Genomic DNA, 17,656 nt, shown 5'->3' on the forward strand with positions numbered 1-17,656 from the left:
AAGGGTTTCATTCACTGAATATTACAAATTGTGAGCACTATACACACTTTTCTAGTCAGTAGGCTCTTTAACTTGCTTCAGTTCTTAACCATTTGGGATGATACAAACCCAGGTTCTTCACTGTTGGTGGTCCATTTCGTTGCTGTCCAAAGACAGCTGTTACTTTGTAGCACAATCTAGTCTTGACTGCCTCGTATCTCCAAATCTTCATTCTTTTATTAGTTCAGTTGGTAGTCCACTCTGTTAACCAGATTTTGCTACTGCATCTGTTCGTTCAATTGCTGCAATTGCTGTCCAGCTTGCTGTATCTGCTGCTATGCTTACTCATAACAGATTGTGTTGCTTCATAGTCAGCAGGTTGTGCTGCTTGATAACCCTTGCAAATTGATTGTTTTGGACCTACCCTGGGGGGGTTGTCCCTAGGGATGTTTAAGCCTTTCTAGGGGGCATGTCCCTAGCCTTCTTTGGGTTTTTCGTATAATTGCAATTGTGTAGAGCTTTGTATAGTGTTGCAGTTGTGTAGTTGTGTCGGAGGTTGCTTTTGTTGTAGCTATATGGTTGTCTACTAATGGTGGACTTCCAGAGCTGCTGCCATTTGGGAGAAGCTCATAACACAAATGGCTACTGCTCAATTTTGATTACCGTCCAAATCTGCTACTGTCCAGATTTGCTCCTGTAGGTGCTGTTCAATTCCGAGTACTTGGTTCTGTTTAGCTTGCTTGCTCTGTACCTATCCATTATGAGCAAGTCCTGCTATTGCTTGTTAATGGGTACAGCCTCAATTTGAGAAGTGATCTGCTAGGTTGCTTGGTTGGGACATTTCTTTTGTTGGTATCATTAAGGTGTTGTTTTCCTTCCCTCTTACTAGATGGATTGGAAACAACGCATATCTTTTAGCCTTGTAGCCTTTTGGCATAAGTAATTTTCTTTACTCTTGTTTTGTTTTTCCTTTCTTTCCTCCTGGGGTATGCCCCTGTAGGCTGTATAATTGGTTAGCATCTTTTTCAATTTCAAGCTATTTTGCCCAGAAAAAAAAAATGTCACATCAGATTTTGATTATCTATTTAGAAGTTGCTAAAGTTAGCAATGTTAAGTTTCACATTGGTTATTTTTTGCTCATAATCAAAACCAATGGAACCATTGCTTCCTTTCCTGAGTTTTCTCCAAACTTCCCCCTTCATTTCATGTATATCTTTTAAAAAAGTAGTTTTTGAAAAAGTGGTTTATGTTAACAGTTTTTATAAAAAAATATTTGGTCTTGGAAAAAAACAGTTTATTAAACAGTTTTTGGAAGAAGAAAAAAGTTTAAGTTAAATACAGTTGAATAAAAAAATAGTTTATGGAAAAAAATTGTGTAAAAAAAAAAACAGTTTTGTTTAAATACAATTTTTTTTAAAAAAAAAGGAAGAAACAATTTTTAAAAAAAAAAAGGTTCATAAAAAGACAGTTTTTTTTTGGGAAATGATATTGGCACTTCAAAAATTGATGCAAGCACTTCAAAATTAGTTAACTTCAAAGCCACTTTCCTTTGTTTTTTAGAGTGCATGCATCAATTTTTAGAGTGCTAATATCATTTCCCTTTTTTTTTTTTTGAAAAAGTTTTTGAAAAAAATAGTATTTTAAAATTATTTTTTGAAAACATTGTTCAGAAAGGAAGAAGATTGTTGTGTAATGATAGGTGTACTTAATTGAGAAAATGTGGGGATCACTAAATTTGGTTATTGGCAAAAGGTTGCTAGTTTTGATTATTCAAAGGCTAAAATTTGATGAGTTGCTAAGAGGTTTGCTAAGTTTAGTTATTCTAATATGAGCGCTTTTTTGGTTTTGCTTATTCCACTATGGATGCTCTAATAGCATAGGTTTGAGGAGAAAGTTCATTAATGGTGTAGTTGTATATTTGTGTGAACTCAAGTTCTAACCATAACTTGGAGTAAAAGCATTCATTAATGCATGATTGTAAATTTGGTATGAACTTAGTATAAAGTTTGAGTGATCGAAAGCGTTTATCATCAATGGAATAGTTGTATATTTGGGAGAGAGGAAATAGTCCAGGACATGAAAGAGGTTTAGGTGGTTTTTACCAAGATTTAAGGTTTTGGTCAGAAAAGGGTATTGGCGCAGCCAGAGATGCTCGCTATTGACTATGACTGAGTCCACCTTTCGGGGTAAAACTAATTTTGACCATTTTTTTTTTAAGGTCTGGTCTTTTGTTGTAATATGTTAGTGCAACTTAAGGACTAGTCAAAGATTTGTTCTACATTTTGATATATTTATTTGTATTCTATAGCAGCATAATTGGTTTGATGGAAGCTCGTAATTGGTTATTTTGATTCAATTTGTTCTAATTCTTTGTACCGAATATTTTCAATATTTTCTGTGATTATCTACGACTTACCGTACAATATAACACCATATTTGCACCGATACTCAGTGGCGGACCCAGGATTTATCTCATATAGGGGCACATTATACTAAATAACCTTAAGCAAAAATTGAAATTAAGCACAAAGGTACAAACTATAGAAAATTGAATTGTAAATTTCATTCATTGGGTAAAAACCAAGTAATGAAGTCCTAATTTTTCCAAACGATCAAGATATATATTACGAACCTTAAAAGAAAAGAATAAAAAGTCCTAAATTATGTAGCTCAAAATTAAAAGTCATTTCAATAAAATGTTACTTTTGCCGTGTAGCCCCAAATTTAATTGATAATTGGTGAGAAAAACGGTCAGGTGACGGGCGACGACCACAGAGATGAGCGACCGACAATGACAAAGTAAAAAAAAGCATTGAGCGAGTTCTCCCCATCGAGTTTTCTGTGTGGATTTCTCGTTCTCCCACTCATTTTTTGCCAAAAAAAAAAAACCACTCATTTATACATAAAAAATAAACTATAAATTAAAAAAAGGGGTTGGGTGGGACACGTGACCCCATGTGCCCCTTACTCGGTCCGCCGCTGCCCATACCCACTTACACTTAAATTCCATAACAAGGGATAGTTCCTCAAGCATGTTCAGCTTACATTTTCTCTGTTCAGCTTACAATATAACACCATATATGCACCCACACTCACTTACACTTAAATGCCTGATGCATTTGGTTTGAGTCTTTTTCCATTCTCTCTCAATCTATTTTCATTTTCAAAAAAAAAAAAAATGTTGGTGATAAGAAAATAAAGAAGAAGAAATAAAATGTACGTTTATTGAATGTCATCCAATACAAGCATTAGTACTAAGGCCTTGTTCTTACCAGTGGCGTAGCCAGGAATTAACGATAGTGGAGGCACTTTTTAAACACACTTAAAAAAAAAAAATCATAATTAGCAACACCAAAATAATAAAAGAATGCTTGTGCTAAAAATAATTTTAAAAAAAAAGTTAACACATTTACTTAGGAGTGAAGTAATTTCGTAAACTATCAAAACAAATCAATTGTTTGAATTGTCTCAACGGACCAAGTCTAATAGCAGTTAGATACACAATAACTAAAATGTTAATATTCAGCAATCTTGATCCAATCAGAAAAAATGTGCTTTTCTTTTCAAATTTTATGCTTAAACCTATAATTTCGTCACGCGTTGTGAGTTCTATCGACAAAGACAAGATTACTTTCAAAATTGTGAATAATTAATGAAGCATAATCCATATAACCCATGGTTTAGCCACTTACAAATTTGGACATTATGTATTGAGGAGTTTCAAATGGTGAGTTGTGACTCTCTTTTTATTCATTAAACATCTCACTTCGCAAGTGTAGTGGAATTGTTGTAATATTGAAAACAAAAAGTTGAGAATGAAATATATACAAAATGTATTAAAGTGATTAAACAAAGAACAATTTAAGAAGCCAATTACAGGAAAAAATACAAAATCTGGAAAGAGAAAAAAAAAAAAGTATCCGGTGGGGGCGCGTGCCCCCTGCTTGTCCTCAAGTGGCTCCGCCACTGGTTCTTACTATATTTTGGTTTTGGTATTAATTTTTTTTTAATTTTACTCTTATTAGGTTCGCGGTAAGTTTTTCTATAGGTCATTTGTCTCGAGGAGGGGAGTTTAAAAAAAAATTTCACTAAAGATAAAAAATACCAAACAAATGTCTTTCTTATTGTTGACCTATATGATTTTTTTCTACTTCGATTTACGTTTTTTTTACTTTTCTAATTTATTCCCTCAAGACAAATGATTAATCACAAAAGTTACGACAATAGACTAAATAAAAAATTATTAAAATTAAATAATATCGAAAAAATACTAGAGCAAAAAATTAGAGAATATGCCTTTTTTTTTTTTAAATTTTTTACAATATTATAATATTTTGTCAAAGGGGTAAAATTGACAAAAAAATCAATGTAATTATGATGTTCCCATAAATTTTGAAAAAATCAATATAGGCGTAACAAATTGGGACAGAAAGAGTATTTTGCAAAGGCTAGACCAAAATTTGTTTTAAATAATGTGGTCTCCTCCTACCTGAGACAAACCAATAATTTACAAAGCATTAACACAAAACCATCAAATATGCCACAAACCAATAATAATTCACAAAATATTGACACAACCATTAAAAGAAAACAACTGTCGCATTTCAAAAAAAACAACCATTGTCGCCTTGTTAATGACGTAATCCAGCTAGTTGCACCGCCTTTAAAAAAACAGGCATCAGCCATCCAATCTCAGACCGCAGATTAATCCAAGCCGTCTATCGTCACTGTCTTAAACCTATAAATCGTGCCTCACGCATTTCGCTTCATTCCTCTTTCTCTCTCTCTCCAAACTGACTATGGCTCCTCCGGCCCAAACCCCCCTCCCCCCTCCCCCCTCCCCCCTCCAAACCCCAATAACCCCAGGCCAAACAATGCCACTCTATCAAAAACCCTAGACACCATCATTCCATGCTCAACCACATTCACCAATGGACAAGACCCTAAAACGATCTTAGATCCTCTTCCAGAAGATGGTAGGGTTTTGGTTATACGCAACTTTAATCGAAGAACAGACGTCAGGTCTCCTTCTCCAAATGACGCAGTGGTCTCATGAAGAAAGCCATCGAATTCTCTGTCCTCTGCGACGTCGATATCGGCCTCTTCATCTTCTCCGGCCGTGGCCGCTTGACGGCCCTTGTGCTGTTCCTGACTGACGGGACCTGGGTTCGAGCCATGGTACCCTCTCTCTCACTTTCTGTGTCAACATCTTGGATCATCTTCCAAAAGATGTTAGGGTTTTGGTTATATGCAACTTTTCTGGCCTTTCCTGAGTTGAAGCGAATCGAAGATATGTCAGGTCTCCTTCTCTAAATGACACAACGGTCTCATGAAGAAAGCCAGCGAACTCTCTGTCCTCTGTGACTTTGATATCGGCCTCTTCATCTTCTCAGGCCGCAGCTGCCTCCGCGAGTTCTGCAACAGTGATAGGTACCGATGATTTATTCCATCCAAATCCCACCAAATTCCCACCTTTTTTTCCACACGTTTTTCATCTCATGAAGAAAGAGATATTTCTTTCTCTTCTCTCCCTTTGTAGGTCTGAAAAGCGAGAAGTTTCTGTTGCGGGGCACCATCGCTTCACAACCCCAATAATCTCTAATATTATACTCCTAAAACTTTGCTCGCTGGGCAAGAAGCGTACCTGTATAATTGACGGCAGTTGTTCAAGTTGTTAGTGCAGTCATTATGGCGATAAGGAAAGCCGTTCTGGTCAGGCTTGCAACTTATATCTTCCATGTGACAAAACAAAAGTCAATAGTATGATTATCTTTTGGTTATTTGTCTCAAGATTTTTGTGAAGGAGAAGGTCCATAAAGGAAAAAAGGCTAACCGTGAGGTAAACCAATTTTTTCTGTTACAATCACTGTGATGTCTCCTTGTGTGCATGTTGGGCATTGTTACAACTTTTGTCTTCTAGGCAAGGGAATCACAGAAGAAAGCCTTTTCTCGAATATTGTTGCCTTTGTTTCCTCACTCATTTCAATATAGCTTTTTATGTGTACTTGAAGTAGATTTGATGAATATTTTCTCTCTTTAAATGAAAAATTACTACTTATGTTCAAATAGAATGATTGATAGTTTCCTCTTTACAAGTGTTACGATTCATAGATTGAGGGAGATAAATAGTGCTTATAGTGTCCTATCACAACCTTCTGGCTTTCTAAATGATTTTTCTCAATATATCTTCATGAAATTGTTGTAATTTTGTCCTTATTTGTTGGTTAACATGGTTTTTCATGCTTTTTCTTTTCTTTTCTTTTTTTAATGCAATTTGAGGAATCAAAAGAACAGGCTAGGTGAAAGATAAACATGTTGTGTCATTTTTAGGTCCTGACGAATGCTAAAGAACAGAAACACTGTTGAATCCTCTCCCAGTTCATCACTCCTTTTTGAAATATCCTAACTTCTTATTTTATGCAGTTAACTAGTTTTATTCTTTAACACTTGTTTCTCAAATGAAAGAAATGAATTGATCCTTTAAGACACTTTGTAATCTCTTAGATGTTGTGATGTGTTGCTCTATGAAGATTTTGAAGGTATCTTTCTATTCCTTTCGATAGTCAATTTGATGACGAATTCGCTATCCCTTGCGTTATCGGAATGGTCCTTGCATTTGTAACATTTTTACGAATCTCATGCAATGATTACATACTCCATGTTATTCTATGCTATATATATATATATATATATATATATATATATATATATATATATATATATTTTGGTCTATTTTGAACCTTGCTTCTTTTAGTTAATTGAAAGCCCATACACTGCTTTCATGTAATCTTGTTTTAGTTTTGGTTATTCTGTTTGTAGCTGAGAACAAAGTATATTATCGATTAGTCACTCAATAGTCCCCTTTAAAATGGAGAGTTTACATAGTCAAAGAATAGCCTCCAAGATCCTGGTTGTTATTGGTGGTGCTTGGGCATCTCAGCTCTTATAGCACGAATAGCGTGGCTGGTGAGGAAGAATGGGCAAGGAGGGTTTCCGGAAGAGCTTTACTCAGAGCTGCTCATGATTTCAAAACTATTTTCTCCTTTTCTTCGGTTACCTGATTCTGTTTTGGATACCTTACAAAGTGGACATTTGGAAGGTGAACGGAGACATTCTTAGGGACTGATACATTTGGTCTAAGGTTGCATAGTCTATTTCCTCTGGCGTAACCTTGCAAAGATTGACGCCAAGGCTGCCCAATTTCGGAGATCGGTTTCTACTTAGGCATTTGCAAAAATATTTGCGATTCTGTTTGATTAATCAATTCTTTTGCCAATTAAGGCGGGGGAACAGTTTAATGGGGATTAAAGCTGTAACATGTTTGCAGGATGTGATAGATATCATGGATGAGCAGTTAGTAAATAGGGTAAAGGCCAGGTTCAATTTAACAGAGCAAACCCGACGCACTGTATTGAATTGACTTGTACAAGAAGGAATCTACATGGACTGATCCAATCCACGCGGATCACTGCATGTGATTACAACCTGCGGCGTGAATACCACACAAGCGCGCGTGAGTTTGCTTTGCTCATAGCTTCTGTTTTTACCCTCTTCTGGGCTCTAGAAGGACCAGTGCACACCCAGGACAAACCAAGTAGTTGATAAGCAGTTCTAATATACAGTTAAAAGGCTGAAAAGCCCTATAAATTAACAAAATACCCCATAAACAGTGTGGGGATAAAATAACGGCCTAAGGCCAAATTACCTGTGCAAGGCCACTCATTGGTTCTGGCAGTCTGGCGCGCGATTGTCACGCCCTGGCGCGAGTGGGACTGAACTAGACTAGTGCTTGGTTTACACGTTTCTGGGTTCTGAGGTATGTTCAGAAAGGTCCCTGTGGTACTCCATAACAACAGAAATACATATCGAACAACAGCTAGCATTTCTAACAAAGGAAAGTAGTAAACTGGTTATTTTCATGCTTAACAGTGATCTAAATGTACAAGAAGACATAGAACAGTAGGAAACCAATCCCCACGCGGTCCAGCGCGTGCAGTAAAACGGAGTGTTGCGCGCGAAAGTGGGACTGTCGCGCGCTGGTCCTACCATGACGGTTTTTGAAACCTTGCCAGCTTTAGGGCCAGGACTGGTATTGATTACCAGCCTTGACCTTGCTAGACCCCTCAGGGATCAGAACAGAGAGCAGAACAAAGGTAAGCTATACCTTTGGTTTTTGGGTTTGAAATGTGCTTGAGCTTTAAGTGTGAGGTTGATTGGGGTGGAAGAACAAGCTATGTTCTTGAAGGAGTATGAGTGATAGAAGCAAGAAAACAAGGTTACTTGTGTTGCTTGGAATTAGGGTTAGGGCTTTGTATCACTTGGAACCTGATACTTGGTATTTTTTGGAACACTTGAACCCTTCAAATGGATGAACAAAGCGGGTATTTATAGGGAGAAAAGGAGGTAGATATGGGCTGCAAAGAGAGGGATTCAGCCAGTCCACAAGGTTGGCTGAGGTTGCATTGGTGGCCAAGTTTCCACCTCAAGAAAAGTTGGTGGGAACAGGCATTGTGCTCCGGCGCGCGATGGAGTCCGTCTGGCGCGCGAGAGTTGCGCCCTGGCGCGAGGGTCAACGGTCAAACTTTGACTGTTGACCACCATCTGGCAATCTGACCAGCGCGTGTTGGTGTCATTCTGTTGCGCGCGTGTACCACCTACTCACGCGTTGGCAACGGTCAAGCTTTAGCCATTGACCAACACCTGTCAAGTTGATTTGCACGCACGGGCTCTCAACCAATGCGTGCCAGTAGGGTTGTTGGCTTTTGAAGTGGCTCTGAATTGGTTAGGTTTGAAAGGGTGTCAAGCACTCAAAGCTCAAACACTCGACATTCCCGAGGTGTTCTTAATCCGTTTCATCATCGGGGAATCAAATACCGTAAGTAAACTAATCTGGAAGCCCAGATTGGGGTGTCTACTGTAGCCCCACTTTGACGGCACTTGAAGCACCATCGACTTGGTACGAGTAATTTCAAAGATTTTTAGACACCCCTCAAGGCAATCCAGAGCAAAGCATACTAGGAAAGTAGACTTGTAAACTTAAAGAACCTGATTGGTGGAATGGACATGCAGTCCATTTTCGGGGATGAAAGTAAAAGTTGACGAGTAAATCACCAGTTGTTGATCGAATTTGGACATGACAGGCTGTCGTTGCAGATTTGGATGGGGCAGACCGTCATTGCTGGGGATCAAGTTATCCTCGGCACAAAGCATTCCAACAAACACGGGTAGGTCATGTTAGGTAGGTTGAATTCCATCTGTTGGGAATCAGAGCCAATCTCCTTATTAAAGAGCATCTGAGGTAGAGCAGTAAGGCTACTGAAAGATGCGCGTGAAGATAGATTGAAGTAAAGGCAGTCGTTCGGGGTAGGCCGAGGCAGACTCTCCTGGGGAACAAATAGTTGCAGATGGGTGGACCATTGAACGATATGCTGATCGTCGTTGTGGACTGAATGGATGAAACCGACGATATGGCTGACCGTCGTTGATGATATGGCGGATCACTATACAAAATGATCAAGCCATTGAAAATTGGACAGGACCGGCTGTCGTTGATTTGAACAGGCGGATCATTATACAAAGTGATCGAGCCATTGAAAATTGGACAGGACCGGCTGTCGTTGATTTGGATGCATGGATCACTATACAAAGTGATCGAGCCATTGAAAATTGGGTAGGACCGGCTGTCGTTGATTTGGATGCGTGGATCACTATACAAAGTGATCGAGCCATTGAAAATTGGACATGACCGGCTATCGTTGATTGTAATCGGACCGATAGATCGTCGTTGATTTGAATTGGACGGATAGATCGTCGTTGATGATATGGCTGACCATCGTTGATGTAGACAGACGATATGGCTAACCGTCATTGATGATATGGCTGATCATCGTTGAATGACTGAGATGGACGATACGGCTGACCGTCGTTGAAGTGGACAGGACTGGCTGTCGTTGATTTGTTACGCAGAAGATTTTATCACATTCTGCTATGAGAACAATGCCACAAGAGGTTTTCAATCGCATCCGTCGACAAACAAATCATTCAAGGAGACTTCTTCGCATCTGTTGACCAACGATAACAAAATCGCAGGAGATTGCATCGCATCCTTCGGCAAACAAATTGAGAGTTAGGGAGATTTCCATTGCCTTCGCTAAACAAACAGAACAACATCGCAGGAGATAGCATCGCATCTTTTGGGAAACAAATCGTGGATTAGGGAGATTTCCATTGCCTCTGCTGATCTACGAAAACAATACCGCAGGAGATTGCATCGTATCCTTCGACAAACAAATCGAGGATTAGGGAGATTTCCATTGCCTCCACTAACAAATTGAAACAAAACTGCAGGAGATTCCATCGCATCCTTCGGTAAACAAAGACTTGATGGTAACCATTTGGGCATAACTCCCACAAACTGGCCACCTTCCTGTTTTCAACAGTTGATATAAACAACATGCAAAGATGTATGCTAACAAAATGCACAAACTGAAAATGTAGACCCTAACTAAAGGCGGCTCCTAAGAGGACAACAATGCTTAAGGACTATCACTGAGCCCCAGTACTTTACTGTCTTTTGCCTTAGAGATGCACACCCAGACAGATAGATGCTTGAGCGGAACGGCGTGCCCCAAATGATATTTAGTGGTGGCATTGGGCCTACGTGCCCTTTCTTCAATGCTTAGGCAGATGTGCTCCATAGATATGCTTTGCTTGGCATTGGGCTGACGTGCCCTTGCCTTTCACAAGTTTCCACAGCTTGTGGATTACAGAAGCTAGGGTAGCAATGTAAAAATTGCATTTTCCAGTTTATTGACATGTAAACCATTTGCTAATATCTAATTTGCATTGACAAGTGAACTGAGTCGATACACAGATATGCGCACATGCACAAACTCGCCTAGCTCGAACGAAAAGGAAGAAGAGCCTTCGGATGCGACACGGACTCTTAGACACATGAAAAATAAAGAAATTTTGGGCATTAACGTGCCAAAACTCAAAGCATCTCGATGTGACAATGGATTGAAAAGTTGAAAAAGTGTCACAAAACGGACACAAGAGGCAAAGGATATGACTCGTATAAGCCCGGACTGAAACCGACACCCCCGTGCAGTCACATTAGATCCACATGACCCGCATGGCATGACAAAACTTGGCAAAAGACCCTTAAATGACATTCAATGCAGTAGTTTACTGCTATTGATTGTTGCTCGAATTGAAGCAGCACGCGCAGGTTTGAGACCAACGCGCATCATATTGAACGAGCGCACGTAAGTATCGAACTAGCACGCGTGACTACAAAGCTGTTGCAGTTGCTTAAACTAGAATTCGCTAAACTTAGAATAAACTGTGAGCCGTTAGGCCTCGCAAGCATTTCGTTCTGTTTTTGTTGCTTAAAATCTTTTAAGACTTTTGCTGAGCTTTGAAATTGAAGTAGTAGTTTGAAATAAAATTGAAAGACAAAAGGTTTTCCCCCCTTTTGTATGGATGAAGCTTGTCTTCTTCTCGACCACGGCGATGCACCAAAGTCTTGGATCAAATTGATAGATTGCCACCGAGTCTTAAAGAGAGACTACCTACGTATCCCATTTTGGGAATCAGGTCAAAACGTAGTTCAGGCCAAGGTTCACTCGTGTGTTTTACCTATCCTTTTATGCTCTAACTTTTGCCTAGAACCGCGCATTCGGGTCTTCGGTCTAGCGAGCTTTTGAATATTGCCGATTACTTTTTCCTAGACCACCATCATAGGTTTCTGGTCTAGCAGGCTGCTCTAATTTTTGCTTAGAATTGCCCACCATTGGGGTTTTCAGCCCAACGAGCTTCTCTCAGGGAAAAGGCTTTTAAATTGATCCATGCTAACCAATGTATTGAGTTGTTGCTGTCAAGATCGATGATCTTTGGTTGCAGCCCCAGATAAAATGGCTTTTGATAGCACAGGGTCCAGAGTGCTATGGTTGACATGTCCTGCACTTGGCCACTTTTGAACTTTCTAACTTGTGCTTGGCGGAACGTTGTTCCTGCAAGCTTGAACATGGTATGAGGCACTGAACCTTCTGAGTTTTGCTTTACATGGTTTGGCACCCGATAACAAAGGGATTTGATGTTCCTTTATCTCGGGATCAACGCCGGGCGTGTCTTTGTGAGACCATGCTAAGATGTTGATAAACTCTTCGAGCCTGTCTGATCGGGCGCAATGCTTCTTTGGGGGACAACGTTGAACCAATTTGAACCATTCGAGGGGTCTACCTCATCTTTCAAGTTTATTAAAAATTACAATTTCAATTAATAGGCTGAGCATGCCTTTCATCTTCCCTTTCGGGGAGGGAACACATTTCCTTGGGGACATTTCCATTGAAATCTATCCCTTCGTCATCAGGGTCGACACAGTTTATGTAAAAGCCAGTGAAGTACTTAGAAGCAAGATAATGCATATCATAAGAAAGCCCCTCGGGGTTGCTAAGTACTGCAAAAGACTCAAATAGAAGCTACGACATGGAGGGCCAAGAGGCACAACCTCCAACTCAGAGCTAGACTTAAACGACTTGACAGACACTGTGTCAGACTCAGACTCAAAAGTGTCAATGCAAAATAGACGCGATTTGAAAATGCAACTTTTATAGTTACCCTTGGCTTCCTCATAGAGAGGTGGGATCTAGAGGACGTTAGGCCCAAGCAACAGCACTTCGGCTTCCTCAGCTTCTTCGACAAAACCTACTCGATGCTCTCTTGAACAATGGACCTTAGCCCGTCAGTCCGCTCCTTTGTAAGCTCTTCATTACTGTCAATCCAGGTGTCAGCAGTGAAGATCTCAATTGCCCAACTTACAGCCATCATGTTAATCTCTGGTTCGAACGGGATGGATATGATTGGTTTGAGTTGGCTTTCTAGGATGATATAGTGGCTAGGGTTGACTATGGTGGAGCTTGAGTGGAGATGATAGATATCTGACCAACCTCGTCAGAGTGGTGTTAAGGCAAGGAGTTGGAAATGACGTTGGGCTTTGGTGGAACCAGAACTGTGCCATTGTCAATGAGATCTTGAATCTCATGTCAAAGACGATAGCACGCGTTAGTGGGATGGCCAGGCATCTGGTGGAAAGCACAAAAGAGGTGAGGCTTGTAACCAGAAGGTAGGACTTTTGGCGGGGAGGTTGGGGTCAAAGGTTTGAGATGCCCGGATTTGACAAGTTTTTCCGTCACTATGGACAGAGGTGCCTCGAAGATAGAGAAACTCCGAGGTTGGGTTCGGGCCTGTTAGGTATTTTGTTGATGCTACCCTATTAAAATGGATTTCAATGGTATGCAAAATCTTTAATTTTATGTACTGGACTTGATTTAATATGCTTAGGTTTGCAATTTGTTTGACCGTGTTGTTGGACATAATTATTATGCTGGTGGACTTAATTTGATATTGTGCAGGTTGTAAAAGCATTGGGCCTAAGGCCTAATTATTTGAACAGGTTATATCCGGAGCAAACTGGTCCAAATAGGACTCGGTAGCCTTGGCGGAAGCTTGGGTGGAAGGCCTGTAGGAAGGCCTTTAGGCATGCCTAAAGGAAGCCTAGAGAAAGCTTTCTAAAAACAGAGTATTCTCTGTTTCATTATTCTGTTTCGTTTCCTTCTCTCTCTAGATTGTATCATGGGTTCACGCCATATTCTTTGGATTTTCTTCAAACATTTTATGCAAAATGTATTTTCTATCTTGTCTCCATATCTTGCCTCTTTCAATTTGAGAAAATGACAAGGCAACTTTCTCATTCTTAATTCACAAATCCGAAAAAAAGGAAAGGAAAAAAGAAAGGAGATATGAAGTAATTGCATATATTTGCTTTTGTCTTTGCCTGCTCTTTTAATTTAGTTGGATTCTTAGTTTTTCAAAGATTTGAAAAAGGTAGATTTGCATTTATGGCTGTACGTTGTGCTATATTGACTTTATGCACAGGAGCCGCCAAAGAGAAACAAAATTCAATGAGTTGAATGTTGGGCTACATCTGCAAGATCTTCTGGGATTCACTTGTTCACTATAAAGAGAAGCTCTCTCCAACTTTTAGTTACCAAGTCTTGCAAAGCATTCAAAGAGCATCTTGTTACAAGAATCTTAGTCTGGCTTTTTCTCACTATAGATTTTATTTGCCGGACTCCTCATAGAGAGAGAAAGCTTTCATTGTTGAATCTTGCTTTACTCTTAAGAGGTTGTGAGCCACACTTGTATTTCACCCTTACACTTATCTTACCTGGTGAGAGAGGGAACCATATCCACTGTGTATCAGTTAGGTTTGGAGTCTTGGTTTATTGGTGAGCTAACTGGTCTGCGTGTACCTGTAGTTTGAGAGTTTTGTAGTTCTAGTCTGCGTGTACTAGAAGTTGAGATTTGGGCTCTCTGAGTATTGTAAAAAAGGAGTTAGCTTCTGTGAAAACCAACATCGGTGTAAGTACTGAGCATAGTGGATACCAGTGAGTGTTCAAGAGAACCTCATTGAAGAGTGGACTAAGCGATTCGCTGAACCACTATAAAAATCTCATGTCTCTAATTCCTCTCTTTGATTTTTATTTTGTTGTGCTAACCAAATTGTTGAAGTTTTTCAAAAAGGGTTAAATACAAGGTTCCAACCTATTCACCCCCCCCCCCCCCTCCCTCTAGGTTGCAATATCAATTAGTATCAGAGCTTGGAGACTTTATTTAAAAGGTTTTACCACCTGAAGGAGATCCTATGGCAACCCATAACACAAGTCAGATGGAGGGAGCTGGAACTGGAAGACCACCACTATTCAACGGAACTCACTATAGCTACTAGAAAAACAGAATGAGGATTTTCATTGAGTCAATGGAGTTTGACCTATGGACTATCGTGGAGGAAGGGTACACAAAGCCAACCATCACCACAGAAGGTATTACTACTGAAAAACCTAAGTGTAAGTGGAGTACTGATGAGAAGAATAAGTACACTCTAAATTCTAGAGCTATGATTGCACTATTTTGTGGGCTTAGTCTGGAAGAATATAATAAAGTATCTGTTTGAAAGACTGCTAAAGAAATTTGGGATACTTTAGAGGTGACTAATGGAGGCACTAGTCAGGTAAAAAATTCTAAAATTAGTACACTTATGCACAAGTATGAGATGTTCAAAATGAAACCTGATGAAACTATATCTGAAATGTATACTCGTTTTACAAATATTGTGAATGGACTAACATCACTTGGTTGAGAAACTCCAACTGTGGAGATAGTGAGAAAGATTCTACAGGCACTACCATCAAAGAAGTGGAGGCCCAAAGTTACTGCAATCGAAGAGGCGAAAGATCTAAAGACTCTCTCGGCTGAGCAATTAATTGGATCGCTCATTACTCATGAAATGGTGCTAACATAGGAGGAAGATGAAAAGCCCAAAAAGGGAATTGCATTACAAGCTACAAGTAAGGATGAAGAATCCGAAGAAGACGAAGAAATGGCGCTCCTAACCAGGAGATTTAAAAAATTCATAAAAATAAAAGAAGTTAAGAGAACAGATCAAGGAGATAGAGAAAGAAAAAACAACAGAGAAAAGGAGAGAAGATGCTATAACTGTGATAAAATCGGACATATAGCTGCCAACTGCCGAGTGAAACAAAACAAAGGAAAGAAGGCTTTTGCCGCAACTTGGGATGATGAGGACGATGAGTTGGATATCTCTGACTCTGAGGTAAGCGAATTTGGATTTATTGCTTCTATTGATTCTATTGATAATGAGCAAGATGATTGTGAAGATGCTGATTTAATTGATGATGATATTTACTCGGCATTTGAAAGTTTATATAATGAATCAAAAAATATCAGTTTAAAAAAAAGTAGCCTCAAAAAGAAAATCGTTTCTCTGGAAGAAGAAAATAGCATTTTGATCAACAAAATATCTAGTCTTGAGAATGAGTTGAAACAAAAGAATATTGATTTGGAAAGATTAAATTTTAGTTCAAAAAATTTGAATACCCTTCTGGGAAATCAAAGGATGTTTGAAGATCGAAGCGGCATCGGATATAATATCTCTTGTGCCTAATCCAGTTAAGAAAAGACTATTTGATCATTTGGTTTGTAAAAAACCTTTAGTAATGTTATGTGCTATTTCTGTGCTGATAAAGATCACATTCAAATAAATTGTCCCAAAAGAAAAACTAATGTTCAAGGACCCAAGTTAAGATGGGTACCAAAAGGCAGATGCTATTTTGCAGGAACTATGGGATTGAAAGCAAAAGTACATGACTCCATGTGGTACCTAGACAGTGGATGCTCAAGACACATGACTGGAGAAAAGGATAGGTTCTCACTTTTATCCAAACATAATGGAGGCATGGTTACCTTTGGAGACAACAGTAAAGGTGAAATTGTTGGTAAAGGTAAATCTTAATAATTCTTGCATTGAAAATGTGTATCTAGTCGATGGCCTAAAACATAGTCTTCTTAGTATTAGCCAATTGTGCGACAAGGGAAATTGAGTCATTTTTTATTCCAATCATTGTGAAGTTCAAGACAAAGTCACTAATGAAATTGTTTTTATTGGAAAAAGAGCTAACAACACTTATGTTAACATGAGTGAGATTTCAAAAACTGGTGATAAATGTCTTGCGAGCTTTGAAAATGAAAGTTGGCTATGGCATAGAAGACTCGGACATGCTAACATGAAACTTTTGAAACAAATTTCTCAATATAGCTTGCGAAAGGCCTTCCAAAAATAAATTTCTCAGAAGACAAAATTTGTGAAGCATGTCAATTAGGGAAACAAATTAAACGGTCGTTTAAATCCGTCAATATTGTTTCTACTTCCAAGCCATTGGAACTAATACATATGGATCTGGTTAGGCCTACTCGTACTACTAGTATTGGTGGTAAAAAGTATTTTCTTACTGTGGTGGATGATTTTTCTAGATTTTCGTGGGTAAGTTTCCTTGCTCATAAAAATGAAGCTTTTGACCACTTTGTAAAGATTGTTACTAGAATCCAAAAAGAACAGGGGCATGAAGTTCTCAAAATCAGAAGCGATCATGGAAAAGAATTTGACTACTTTGAGTTTGAGACATATTGTGACAAAAATGGGATACAACATCAATTCTTAGCCCCAAGAACTCCACAACAAAATGGAGTAGCAGAAAGAAAGAATAGATCCTTAGAAGAAATGGCCAGAACAATGCTAAAGGAAAATAAACTACCATTCTACTTTTGGGCTGAAGCTGTCCATATGGCATGCAATATCGGTAATCGTATATTTTTAAGATCTATGCTTCATAAGACTGCATATGAACTTTGGTTTGGTAAGAAACCAAATGTTTCTTATTTTAAAGCTTTTGGATGCAAATGCTATATCTTGAATACTCATAAGGATTTGGGAAATTTGATTCTCGTTCTGACATTGGCATATTTATAGGGTATTCTTCATCTAGCAAAGCATATAGGGTCTTTAATAAAAGAACTTTAGTTGTTGAAGAATCTGCTAATGTGACGTTTGATGAAATTAGTAATAATGATCATATTGTGCATAATTTGGATGATAATGATGATGATTTATTTCCTATGATTTCACATGACAATGTTTGCATATTTGATAATGTTAAGACAGAAAAATCTCCTAGATTGCTTTTAAATCATCCTAGTGATCAAATTATTGGGGACCCTAATTCCGGTATTACTACTCGTTCACATGTTGGATTTAGTA

The sequence above is a fragment of the Rhododendron vialii genome, chromosome 12a (assembly GCF_030253575.1).
Source record: "Rhododendron vialii isolate Sample 1 chromosome 12a, ASM3025357v1".
NCBI classification, from domain to species: domain Eukaryota; kingdom Viridiplantae; phylum Streptophyta; class Magnoliopsida; order Ericales; family Ericaceae; genus Rhododendron; species Rhododendron vialii.